Here is a 14084-nt window from a genome sequence, read left to right on the forward strand (position 1 = left end):
CTCGCTCCTGCCATTTTATCCCTCCCCTTTAATTCATTATTTAAATATTCCCCCATTGCATTAAAATTTGTTTTTCTGAAATCCAATACTTTGGTTGCAGTATAGGATTGCTCACAATCAGTTTTTACATCAAACCACAAACATAGATGGTCGCTGCAACCTAAATTTTCTCCCACCTTGACCTCTGAAACCCGATTCCCATTTGTAAAAACTAAATCTAGAATATTCTCCCCTCTAGTTGGTGTCTTAACTAGCTGTGCCATAGCTGCTCCTGTAAAGGCCTCTACTATATTCTTACTTTTGCATGTAAGGGCACTGAGGATATTCCAGTCAACATCAGGCATGTTGAAATCACCCATAACCACAATATCTCCCTTTACTGCCATTAGGGTAATCTCATCCACCATCTTGTTGTCATATTCCTCAGATTGCCCTGGAGGCCTATAGATCACCCCAATTCTAATGACAGAACCGTCTTTATTTTGCATGCAAATCCAGAGGGTCTCCAGATCTTTACATGTATTTTGAATTAGTATTGTTTTTAGACTTTCTTTAACATAAATGGCTACTCCACCTCCCCTTCTCTCTATTCTATCCTTCCTATACAGTGTATATCCTGGTATGGATATTTCCCATTCATTGGAATCCTTAAACCATGTCTCAGTTATGGCAACCAGATCCAAATTATCTCTAGATATTATGGCCATTAACTCACAGAGCTTGTTGCTCAAGCTTCGAGCATTCGTGCACATTACCCGAAGAACATTATTTTCATTATTAGTTTGCCCCTTATCATCAACAACTACATCTATTTTATTTTCAGCTCCCTTTTCATAAGCTTCCAGAAACTGATGTATCCTCATTGGTCGGGGACAGAAATCCTCCACATTTGGTACATCTCTGTCCCCTTTACCTAGTTTAAATGCCTGTCCAAAAAAGCTCTGAATTCCTCACCGAGCACCTGGGTACCTCTGTATGATGGATGCAAACCATCCCTCTTAAACAACTCCCTATTAGACCATCTACTGACATCATGACTTACATAACCAAAACCTTCAGCTTTACACCACTGCCTTAACCACACATTAAACTCTCTGATACAACTTGTTTTACCCTCCTGGCCACAAACCGGTAACACCTCTGAGAAAGTCACTGAATCAGTTATTTTACCCAGCTCCACACTTAGACTTTGAAAATCTCTTTTTACTAGATTAACATTTCTCTGGGACAGATCGTTTGTGCCAAGATGCACCACCACATCAACTTTATTACCTTTACTCACAGCCCTGACAATGTTTGTAATCCGCCTCCTGTCCCTGTAGGCAGTGGCTCCTGGAAGACACCTCATCACCTTCACCACATCCTTCCTCTGTCCCAAATCAACACCTCTGACAATCGAGTCACCCACAAGAACATGTGTCCTCTCTTTATTTCTACTAACTGGACTTGGTTTGGTGACACTATGTTCCTCATTTACAACAACTTCTCCTTTGAACATCCCCTCATTCTCTGCCTGAGGGGCCTTGCTAATATCTACAACATCCTTACTATTTAAATCCGCAAGAACATTATAGGAGTTGGATACAGAGAGACCAAAATTGTTATGTTTTTGTTCAACTGCACGTAATCTTCCTGAACCAACAGTTGTCCAAACAGCCCTCCTCCTCGGGGGGCGCTGTGGAAGTGGAGGCTGCACACATGGCTGCATTACAGCACGTGGCTGGGACAATCTTTCCACTTCTGCCTGCAAGCTACAAACTAAGGACTGCAATCTAGAGATCTCTCCATCTAACCTAAATGTAGCTAAATTTAGAGATACCTTATAAGGAGCAATAACAACAGGGCAGTAGCAGGTTTTCACTGATTTCTCTCTTCACTGGTTCCTTGGAAAAGAGTATTTTAATTGGCCTCAAGTTCCTGTCTCAAAAAGAACCTCAGACAAACAGGTGGGATGTTCCCTTAAGGTTGGTTACAAACCCCACATTTACAGAGCAGCAAATCCTGGACTATGTCCGTTGGTCATTTCTGCAACCAATATTTTCCTCCTATTTCTTGCCTTTGTTGAGCATTTGCCTGAAAGGGGGCTGGCAGGATATAGGGACGAAAAGCGCCCCAGGGTCCAGACGGGGAAGACATTTCGATAGGAGCTGTAGCTGACAGAACAAGTCTTGTTGAATACACCCTCAGTATTCTCCTGTAAGCAAAATAAGAAATATAATGTAAAGCTTCCTTCTCTTCTTTTCCTGTGCATTTCATAGCACAAAAGATCCCACAGGAAAGGGAAATAAAACACATCTGAGTCACCTGCCATCTAACATACATGACCACATAGTTTAGGAAGCTTTGAACAAGTTTATTTATTTTATTTATTTATTTATTTCATTTATTTGTCATACAAATATAGTATTGTATCGTTTAGCATAATATAAGTATAAAGTAGAGATAGAAAAGATAAAATGACATTAGGACAGGAAAGGTAGGCACAAAGGTGCACCTGCATGCCCCTTACAGACCTCTTAGAAAAGGGGAGAGGTCTGTTGTAGACAACCTAAGGTTGACGATTTTGGGATTGGGGGAGGAAACAACAAAGTCCGGTAGTGAATTCCAGGTGTTGACCACTCTTATTGCTGAAATCATATTTTCTGCAGTCTAGTTTGGAGTGATTTACATTTAGTTTGTATCTATTGCGTACGCTAGGGTTGTTGTTAAAGGTGACGTAGTCGCTAACAGGGAGTACGTTGTGATGTATGATTTTATGAACAACTGTTAAATCCGTTTGGAGGCAACATAGCTGTAAATTTTCTAAACATAGTAATTGAAGTCTGGAGGAGTAAGGTAATTTGTTGTGTCAGGAGGAGTGGAGGACTCTTTTTGTGAAGTACAGTATTTGTGGACTCCTTCAATTGTATTAATGTCAGTTGTGCATTGTGGATTCCATACAGGTGAGCTGTATTCAAGAATTGGTCTGACAAATGTTTTGTATGCTCTGGTTAGTAGTTTGGTGTTTCTAGAGAAGAAGTTGCATAGAATAAAGTTTGTGACTCTTAGTGCTTTTTTGGCAAAACTGTTGCAGTGGACTCTGGTAATTGGGAATGAGTACTCCATGATCTTTTGACTGATTGAGGGTCTTTTGCAAATTCAGTTTGTCCAAGTTGATTTGTCTTGTATATCAAAAGAGTTCAGAATTCCAAGTTCGGAATTCCGAGTTCAAAATTCCGAATTCCGAGTTCCAAGTTCGGAATTCCGAGTTCAGAATTCCAAATTCCGAGTTCAGAATTCCGAGTTCCAAGTTCGGAATTCCGAGTTTAGAATTCCAAGTTCAGAATTCCAAGTTCGGAATTCCGAGTTCCAAGTTCAAAATTCCGAGTTCCGAATTCCGAGTTCCAAGTTCGGAATTCCGAGTTCAGAATTCCAAATTCCGAGTTCCGAGTTCGGAATTCCAACTTCGGAATTCCGAATTCCGAGTTCCAAGTTCGGAATTCCGAGTTCCGAATTCCGAGTTCCAAGTTTGGAATTCCGAGTTCAGAATTCCGAATTCCGAATTCCGAGTTCCGAGTTCGGAATTCCGACTTCGGAATTCCGAGTTCACAATTCCAAGTTCGGAATTCCGAGTTCAGAATTCCAAGTTCGGAATTCCATGTTCGGAATTCCGAGTTCCGACTTCAAAATTCCGAGTTCCGAATTCCGATTTCCAAGTTTGGAATTCCGAGTTCGGAATTCCGAGTTCGGAATTCCGAGTTCCGAGTTCGGAATTCCGAGTTCAGAATTCCAAATTCCGAGTTCAGAATTCCGAGTTCCGAGTTCGGAATTCCGAGTTCAGAATTCCAAATTCCGAGTTCCGAATTCCGAGTTCCAAGTTCGGAATTCCGAGTTCCGAATTCCGAGTTCCAAGTTCGGAATTCCGAGTTCCGAATTCCGAGTTCCGAATTCCGAGTTCCGAGTTCGGAATTCCGAGTTCAGAATTCCAAATTCCGAGTTCCGAATTCCGAGTTCCAAGTTCGGAATTCCGAGTTCAAAATTCCGAGTTCCGAATTCCGAGTTCCAAGTTCGGAATTCCGAGTTCGGAATTCTGAGTTCCGAATTCCGAGTTCCAAGTTCGGAATTCCGAGTTCCGAATTCCGAGTTCCAAGTTCGGAATTCCGAGTTCGGAATTGCGAGTTCCGAATTCCGAGTTCCGAGTTCGGAATTCCGACTTCGGAATTCCGAGTTCACAATTCCAAGTTTGGAATTCCGAGTTCCGAATTCCGAGTCCAAGTTCGGAATTCCGAGTTCAGAATTCCAAATTCCGAGTTCCGAATTCCGAGTTCCAAGTTCGGAATTCCGAGTTTGGAATTCCGAGTTCCGAATTCCGAGTTCCAAGTTCGGAATTCCGAGTTCAGAATTCCAAGATCGGAATTCCAAGTTCGGAATTCCGAGTTCCGACTTCAAAATTCCGAGTTCCGAATTCCGAGTTCCGAGTTTGGAATTCCGAGTTCAGAATTCCAAATTCCGAGTTCCGAGTTCGGAATTCCGAGTTCAGAATTCCAAATTCCGAGTTCCGAATTCTGAGTTCCAAGTTCGGAATTCCGAGTTCGGAATTTCGAGTTCCGAATTCCGAGTTCCAAGTTCGGAATTCCGAGTTCGGAATTCCGAGTTCCGAATTCTGAGTTCCAAGTTCGGAATTCCGAGTTCAGAATTCCAAATTCCGAGTTCCGAATTCCGAGTTCCGAGTTCGGAATTCCGAGTTCAGAATTCCAAATTCCGAGTTCCGAATTCCGAGTTCCAAGTTCGGAATTCCGAGTTCGGAATTCCGAGTTCCGAATTCCGAGTTCCAAGTTCGGAATTCCGAGTTCGGAATTCCGAGTTCCGAATTCCGAGTTCGGAATTCCGAGTTCAGAATTCCGAGTTCGGAATTCCGAGTTCAGAATTCCAAATTCCGAGTTCCGAATTCCGAGTTCCAAGTTCGGAATTCCGAGTTCAAAATTCCGAGTTCCGAATTCTGAGTTCCAAGTTCGGAATTCCGACTTCGGAATTCCGAGTTCCGAATTCCGAATTCCGAGTTCCGAGTTCGGAATTCCGACTTCGGAATTCCGAGTTCACAATTCCAAGTTTGGAATTCCGAGTTCCGAATTCCGAGTTCCAAGTTTGGAATTCCGAGTTCAGAATTTTGAATTCCGAATTCCGAATTCCAAATTCCGAGTTCCGAATTCCGAGTTCCAAGTTCGGAATTCCGAGTTCGGAATTCCGAGTTCCGAATTCTGAGTTCCAAGTTCGGAATTCCGAGTTCAGAATTCCAAGTTCGGAATTCCATGTTCGGAATTCCGAGTTCCGACTTCAAAATTCCGAGTTCCGAATTCCGAGTTCCAAGTTTGGAATTCCGAGTTCGGAATTCCGAGTTCCAATTTGGAATTCCGAGTTCAGAATTCCAAATTCCGAGTTCAGAATTCCGAGTTCCGAGTTCGGAATTCCGAGTTCAGAATTCCAAATTCCGAGTTCGGAATTCCGAGTTCCAAGTTCGGAATTCCGAGTTCGGAATTCCGAGTTCAGAATTCCGAGTTCCGAATTCCGAGTTCCAAGTTCGGAATTCCGAGTTCGGAATTCCGAGTTCCGAATTCCGAGTTCCAAGTTCAGAATTCCGAGTTCAAAATTCCGAGTTCCGAATTCCGAGTTCCAAGTTCGGAATTCCGAGTTCAAAATTCCGAGTTCCGAATTCCGAGTTCCAAGTTCGGAATTCCGAGTTCCGAATTCCGAGTTCCGAATTCCGAATTCCGAGTTCCGAGTTCGGAATTCCGACTTCGGAATTCCGAGTTCACAATTCCAAGTTTGGAATTCCGAGTTCCGAATTCCGAGTTCCAAGTTTGGAATTCCGAGTTCAGAATTCCGAATTCCGAATTCCGAATTCCGAGTTCCGAGTTCGGAATTCCGACTTCGGAATTCCGAGTTCACAATTCCAAGTTTGGAATTCCGAGTTCCGAATTCCGAGTCCAAGTTCGGAATTCCGAGTTCCGAATTCCGAGTTCCGAATTCCGAGTTCCGAGTTCGGAATTCCGAGTTCAGAATTCCAAATTCCGAGTTCCGAATTCCGAGTTCCAAGTTCGGAATTCCGAGTTCCGAATTCCGAGTTCGGAATTCCGAGTTCAGAATTCCGAGTTCGGAATTCCGAGTTCAGAATTCCAAATTCCGAGTTCCGAATTCCGAGTTCCAAGTTCGGAATTCCGAGTTCAAAATTCCGAGTTCCGAATTCTGAGTTCCAAGTTCGGAATTCCGACTTCGGAATTCCGAGTTCCGAATTCCGAATTCTGAGTTCCGAGTTCGGAATTCCGACTTCGGAATTCCGAGTTCACAATTCCAAGTTTGGAATTCCGAGTTCCGAATTCCGAGTTCCAAGTTTGGAATTCCGAGTTCAGAATTTTGAATTCCGAATTCCGAATTCCGAATTCCAAATTCCGAGTTCCGAATTCCGAGTTCCAAGTTCGGAATTCCGAGTTCGGAATTCCGAGTTCCGAATTCTGAGTTCCAAGTTCGGAATTCCGAGTTCAGAATTCCAAGTTCGGAATTCCATGTTCGGAATTCCGAGTTCCGACTTCAAAATTCCGAGTTCCGAATTCCGAGTTCCAAGTTTGGAATTCCGAGTTCGGAATTCCGAGTTCCAATTTGGAATTCCGAGTTCAGAATTCCAAATTCCGAGTTCAGAATTCCGAGTTCCGAGTTCGGAATTCCGAGTTCAGAATTCCAAATTCCGAGTTCGGAATTCCGAGTTCCAAGTTCGGAATTCCGAGTTCGGAATTCCGAGTTCAGAATTCCGAGTTCCGAATTCCGAGTTCCAAGTTCGGAATTCCGAGTTCGGAATTCCGAGTTCCGAATTCCGAGTTCCAAGTTCAGAATTCCGAGTTCAAAATTCCGAGTTCCGAATTCCGAGTTCCAAGTTCGGAATTCCGAGTTCAAAATTCCGAGTTCCGAATTCCGAGTTCCAAGTTCGGAATTCCGAGTTCCGAATTCCGAGTTCCGAATTCCGAATTCCGAGTTCCGAGTTCGGAATTCCGACTTCGGAATTCCGAGTTCACAATTCCAAGTTTGGAATTCCGAGTTCCGAATTCCGAGTTCCAAGTTTGGAATTCCGAGTTCAGAATTCCGAATTCCGAATTCCGAATTCCGAGTTCCGAGTTCGGAATTCCGACTTCGGAATTCCGAGTTCACAATTCCAAGTTTGGAATTCCGAGTTCCGAATTCCGAGTCCAAGTTCGGAATTCCGAGTTCCGAATTCCGAGTTCCGAATTCCGAGTTCCGAGTTCGGAATTCCGAGTTCAGAATTCCAAATTCCGAGTTCCGAATTCCGAGTTCCAAGTTCGGAATTCCGAGTTCCGAATTCCGAGTTCGGAATTCCGAGTTCAGAATTCCGAGTTCGGAATTCCGAGTTCAGAATTCCAAATTCCGAGTTCCGAATTCCGAGTTCCAAGTTCGGAATTCCGAGTTCAAAATTCCGAGTTCCGAATTCTGAGTTCCAAGTTCGGAATTCCGACTTCGGAATTCCGAGTTCCGAATTCCGAATTCCGAGTTCCGAGTTCGGAATTCCGACTTCGGAATTCCGAGTTCACAATTCCAAGTTTGGAATTCCGAGTTCCGAATTCCGAGTTCCAAGTTTGGAATTCCGAGTTCAGAATTTTGAATTCCGAATTCCGAATTCCGAATTCCAAATTCCGAGTTCCGAATTCCGAGTTCCAAGTTCGGAATTCCGAGTTCGGAATTCCGAGTTCCGAATTCTGAGTTCCAAGTTCGGAATTCCGAGTTCCGAATTCCGAGTTCCGAATTCCGAGTTCCGAGTTCGGAATTCCGAGTTCAGAATTCCAAATTCCGAGTTCCGAATTCCGAGTTCCAAGTTCGGAATTCCGAGTTCCGAATTCCGAGTTCGGAATTCCGAGTTCAGAATTCCGAGTTCGGAATTCCGAGTTCAGAATTCCAAATTCCGAGTTCCGAATTCCGAGTTCCAAGTTCGGAATTCCGAGTTCAAAATTCCGAGTTCCGAATTCTGAGTTCCAAGTTCGGAATTCCGACTTCGGAATTCCGAGTTCCGAATTCCGAATTCCGAGTTCCGAGTTCGGAATTCCGACTTCGGAATTCCGAGTTCACAATTCCAAGTTTGGAATTCCGAGTTCCGAATTCCGAGTTCCAAGTTTGGAATTCCGAGTTCAGAATTTTGAATTCCGAATTCCGAATTCCGAATTCCAAATTCCGAGTTCCGAATTCCGAGTTCCAAGTTCGGAATTCCGAGTTCGGAATTCCGAGTTCCGAATTCTGAGTTCCAAGTTCGGAATTCCGAGTTCAGAATTCCAAGTTCGGAATTCCATGTTCGGAATTCCGAGTTCCGACTTCAAAATTCCGAGTTCCGAATTCCGAGTTCCAAGTTTGGAATTCCGAGTTCGGAATTCCGAGTTCCAATTTGGAATTCTGAGTTCAGAATTCCAAATTCCGAGTTCAGAATTCCGAGTTCCGAGTTCGGAATTCCGAGTTCAGAATTCCAAATTCCGAGTTCGGAATTCCGAGTTCCAAGTTCGGAATTCCGAGTTCGGAATTCCGAGTTCAGAATTCCGAGTTCCGAATTCCGAGTTCCAAGTTCGGAATTCCGAGTTCGGAATTCCGAGTTCCGAATTCCGAGTTCCAAGTTCAGAATTCCGAGTTCAAAATTCCGAGTTCCGAATTCCGAGTTCCAAGTTCGGAATTCCGAGTTCAAAATTCCGAGTTCCGAATTCCGAGTTCCAAGTTCGGAATTCCGAGTTCCGAATTCCGAGTTCCGAATTCCGAATTCCGAATTCCGAGTCCAAGTTCGGAATTCCGAGTTCAGAATTCCAAATTCCGAGTTCCGAATTCCGAGTTCCAAGTTCGGAATTCCGAGTTCCGAATTCCGAGTTCCAAGTTCGGAATTCCGAGTTCCGAATTCCGAGTCCAAGTTCGGAATTCCGAGTTCAGAATTCTAAATTCCGAGTTCCGAATTCCAAGTTCGGAATTCCGAGTTCAGAATTCCAAGTTCGGAATTCCAAGTTCGGAATTCCGAGTTCCGACTTCAAAATTCCGAGTTCCGAATTCCGAGTTCCAAGTTTGGAATTCCGAGTTCGGAATTCTGAGTTCGGAATTCCGAGTTCCGAGTTTGGAATTCCGAGTTCAGAATTCCAAATTCCGAGTTCCGAGTTCGGAATTCCGAGTTCAGAATTCCAAATTCCGAGTTCCGAATTCCGAGTTCAGAATTCCGAGTTCCGAATTCTGAGTTCCGAATTCCGAGTTCCAAGTTCGGAATTCCGAGTTCGGAATTCCGAGTTCCGAATTCCGAATTCCGAGTTCCGAGTTCGGAATTCCGACTTCGGAATTCCGAGTTCACAATTCCAAGTTTGGAATTCCAAGTTCCGAATTCCGAGTTCCAAGTTTGGAATTCCGAGTTCAGAATTCCGAATTCCGAGTTCCGAGTTCGGAATTCCGACTTCGGAATTCCGAGTTCACAATTCCAAGTTTGGAATTCCGAGTTCCGAATTCCGAGTCCAAGTTCGGAATTCCGAGTTCAGAATTCCAAATTCCGAGTTCCGAATTCCGAGTTCCAAGTTCGGAATTCCAAGTTCGGAATTCCGAGTTCCAAGTTCGGAATTCCGAGTTCAGAATTCCAAGTTCGGAATTCCATGTTCGGAATTCCGAGTTCCGACTTCAAAATTCCGAGTTCCGAATTCCGAGTTCCAAGTTTGGAATTCCGAGTTCGGAATTCCGAGTTCCGAGTTCAGAATTCCGAGTTCGGAATTCCGACTTCGGAATTCCGAGTTCACAATTCCAAGTTTGGAATTCCAAGTTCCGAATTCCGAGTTCCAAGTTTGGAATTCCGAGTTCAGAATTCCGAATTCCGAGTTCCGAGTTCGGAATTCCGACTTCGGAATTCCGAGTTCACAATTCCAAGTTTGGAATTCCGAGTTCCGAATTCCGAGTCCAAGTTCGGAATTCCGAGTTCAGAATTCCAAATTCCGAGTTCCGAATTCCGAGTTCCAAGTTCGGAATTCCAAGTTCGGAATTCCGAGTTCCAAGTTTGGAATTCCGAGTTCGGAATTCCGAGTTCCGAGTTCAGAATTCCGAGTTCAGAATTCCAAATTCCGAGTTCAGAATTCCGAGTTCCGAGTTCGGAATTCCGAGTTCAGAATTCCGAGTTCCGAATTCCGAGTTCCAAGTTCGGAATTCCGAGTTCGGAATTCCGAGTTCCGAATTCCGAGTTCCAAGTTCGGAATTCCGAGTTCGGAATTCCGAGTTCCGAATTCCGAGTTCCAAGTTCAGAATTCCGAGTTCAAAATTCCGAGTTCCGAATTCCGAGTTCCAAGTTCGGAATTCCGAGTTCAAAATTCCGAGTTCCGAATTCCGAGTTCCAAGTTCGGAATTCCGAGTTCGGAATTCCGAGTTCCGAATTCCGAGTTCCGAATTCCGAATTCCGAGTTCCGAGTTCAGAATTCCGACTTCGGAATTCCGAGTTCACAATTCCAAGTTTGGAATTCTGAGTTCCGAATTCCGAGTTCCAAGTTTGGAATTCCGAGTTCAGAATTCCGAATTCCGAATTCCGAATTCCGAGTTCCGAGTTCGGAATTCCGACTTCGGAATTCCGAGTTCACAATTCCAAGTTTGGAATTCCGAGTTCCGAATTCCGAGTCCAAGTTCGGAATTCCGAGTTCAGAATTCCAAATTCCGAGTTCCGAATTCCGAGTTCCAAGTTCGGAATTCCAAGTTCGGAATTCCGAGTTCCGAATTCCGAGTTCCAAGTTCGGAATTCCGAGTTCAGAATTCCAAGTTCGGAATTCCATGTTCGGAATTCCGAGTTCCGAATTCAAAATTCCGAGTTACGAATTCCGAGTTGCAAGTTCGGAATTCCGAGTTCGGAATTCCGAGTTCCGAATTCCGAGTTCCAAGTTCGGAATTCCGAGTTTGGAATTCCGAGTTCGGAATTCCGAGTTCCGAATTCAAAATTCCGAGTTACGAATTCCGAGTTGCAAGTTCGGAATTCCGAGTTCGGAATTCCGAGTTCGGAATTCCGAGTTCCAAGTTCGGAATTCCGAGTTTGGAATTCCGAGTTCGGAATTCCGAGTTCCGAGTTCGGAATTCCGAGTTCAGAATTCCAAATTCCGAGTTCCGAATTCCGAGTTCCAAGTTCGGAATTCCGAGTTCAAAATTCCGAGTTCCGAATTCTGAGTTCCAAGTTCGGAATTCCGAGTTCCAAATTCCGAGTTCCAAGTTCAGAATTCCGAGTTCGGAATTCCGAGTTCGGAATTCCGAGTTCCAAGTTCGGAATTCCGAGTTTGGAATTCCGAGTTCGGAATTCCGAGTTCCAAGTTCGGAATTCCGAGTTCGGAATTCCGAGTTCCGAATTCCGAGTTCCAAGTTCAGAATTCCGAGTTCAAAATTCCGAGTTCCGAATTCCGAGTTCCAAGTTCGGAATTCCGAGTTCAAAATTCCGAGTTCCGAATTCCGAGTTCCAAGTTCGGAATTCCGAGTTCCGAATTCCGAGTTCCGAATTCCGAATTCCGAGTTCCGAGTTCGGAATTCCGAGTTCCGAATTCCGAGTTCCAAGTTCGGAATTCCGAGTTCGGAATTCCGAGTTCGGAATTCCGAGTTCCGAGTTCGGAATTCCGAGTTCAGAATTCCAAATTCCGAGTTCCGAATTCCGAGTTCCAAGTTCGGAATTCCGAGTTCAAAATTCCGAGTTCCGAATTCTGAGTTCCAAGTTCGGAATTCCGAGTTCGGAATTCCGAGTTCGGAATTCCGAGTTCGGAATTCCGAGTTCAGAATTCCGAGTTCCAAGTTCGGAATTCCGAGTTCAGAATTCCAAATTCCGAGTTCAGAATTCCGAGTTCAAAATTCCGAGTTCCGAATTCCGAGTTCCAAGTTCGGAATTCCGAGTTCAAAATTCCGAGTTCCGAATTCCGAGTTCCAAGTTCGGAATTCCGAGTTCCGAATTCCGAGTTCCGAATTCCGAATTCCGAGTTCCGAGTTCGGAATTCCGAGTTCCGAATTCCGAGTTCCAAGTTTGGAATTCCGAGTTTGGAATTCCGAGTTCGGAATTCCGAGTTCCGAGTTCGGAATTCCGAGTTCAGAATTCCAAATTCCGAGTTCCGAGTTCCAAGTTCCAAGTTCGGAATTCCGAGTTCAAAATTCCGAGTTCCGAATTCTGAGTTCCAAGTTCGGAATTCCGAGTTCGGAATTCCGAGTTCGGAATTCCGAGTTCAGAATTCCGAGTTCCAAGTTCGGAATTCCGAGTTCAGAATTCCAAATTCCGAGTTCAGAATTCCGAGTTCCGAGTTCGGAATTCCGAGTTCAGAATTCCAAATTCCAAGTTCCAAATTCTGAGTTCCAAGTTCGGAATTCCGAGTTCGGAATTCCGAGTTCCGAATTCCGAGTTCCAAGTTCGGAATTCCGAGTTCCGAATTCCGAGTTCCGAATTCCGAGTTCAGAATTCCAAATTCCTAGTTCCGAATTCCGAGTTCCAAGTTCGGAATTCCGAGTTCCGAATTCCGAGTTCCGAGTTCAGAATTCCGACTTCGGAATTCCGAGTTCACAATTCCAAGTTTGGAATTCCGAGTTCCGAATTCCGAGTCCAAGTTCGGAATTCCGAGTTCAGAATTCCAAATTCCTAGTTCCGAATTCCGAGTTCCAAGTTCGGAATTCCAAGTTCGGAATTCCGAGTTCCGAATTCCGAGTTCCAAGTTCGGAATTCCGAGTTCCGAATTCCGAGTCCAAGTTCGGAATTCCGAGTTCAGAATTCTAAATTCCGAGTTCCGAATTCCAAGTTCGGAATTCCGAGTTCAGAATTCCAAGTTCGGAATTCCGAGTTCAGAATTCCAAGTTCCGAGTTCCGAATTCCGAGTTCCAAGTTCGGAATTCCGAGTTCAAAATTCCGAGTTCCGAATTCTGAGTTCCAAGTTCGGAATTCCGAGTTCGGAATTCCGAGTTCGGAATTCCGAGTTCGGAATTCCGAGTTCAGAATTCCGAGTTCCAAGTTCGGAATTCCGAGTTCAGAATTCCAAATTCCGAGTTCAGAATTCCGAGTTCAAAATTCCGAGTTCCGAATTCCGAGTTCCAAGTTCGGAATTCCGAGTTCAAAATTCCGAGTTCCGAATTCCGAGTTCCAAGTTCGGAATTCCGAGTTCCGAATTCCGAGTTCCGAATTCCGAGTTCCAAGTTCGGAATTCCGAGTTCCGAATTCCGAGTTCCAAGTTTGGAATTCCGAGTTTGGAATTCCGAGTTCGGAATTCCGAGTTCCGAGTTCGGAATTCCGAGTTCAGAATTCCAAATTCCGAGTTCCGAGTTCCGAGTTCCAAGTTCGGAATTCCGAGTTCGGAATTCCGAGTTCCGAATTCCGAGTTCCAAGTTCGGAATTCCGAGTTCGGAATTCCGAGTTCGGAATTCCGAGTTCAGAATTCCGAGTTCCAAGTTCGGAATTCCGAGTTCAGAATTCCAAATTCCGAGTTCAGAATTCCGAGTTCCGAGTTCGGAATTCCGAGTTCAGAATTCCAAATTCCAAGTTCCAAATTCTGAGTTCCAAGTTCGGAATTCCGAGTTCGGAATTCCGAGTTCCGAATTCCGAGTTCCAAGTTCGGAATTCCGAGTTCCGAATTCCGAGTTCCGAATTCCGAGTTCAGAATTCCAAATTCCTAGTTCCGAATTCCGAGTTCCAAGTTCGGAATTCCGAGTTCCGAATTCCGAGTTCCGAGTTCAGAATTCCGACTTCGGAATTCCGAGTTCACAATTCCAAGTTTGGAATTCCGAGTTCCGAATTCCGAGTCCAAGTTCGGAATTCCGAGTTCAGAATTCCAAATTCCTAGTTCCGAATTCCGAGTTCCAAGTTCGGAATTCCAAGTTCGGAATTCCGAGTTCCGAATTCCGAGTTCCAAGTTCGGAATTCCGAGTTCCGAATTCCGAGTCCAAGTTCGGAATTCCGAGTTCAGAATTCTAAATTCCGAGTTCCGAATTCCAAGTTCGGAATTCCGAGTTCAGAATTCCAAGTTCGGAATTCCAAGTTCGGAATTCCAAGTTCCGACTTCAAAATTCCGAGTTCCGAATTCCGAGTTCCAAGTTTGGAATTCCGAGTTCGGAAT

Source organism: Erythrolamprus reginae, unplaced genomic scaffold, assembly GCF_031021105.1.
Source record: "Erythrolamprus reginae isolate rEryReg1 unplaced genomic scaffold, rEryReg1.hap1 scaffold_74, whole genome shotgun sequence".
NCBI classification, from domain to species: Eukaryota; Metazoa; Chordata; class Lepidosauria; order Squamata; family Dipsadidae; genus Erythrolamprus; species Erythrolamprus reginae.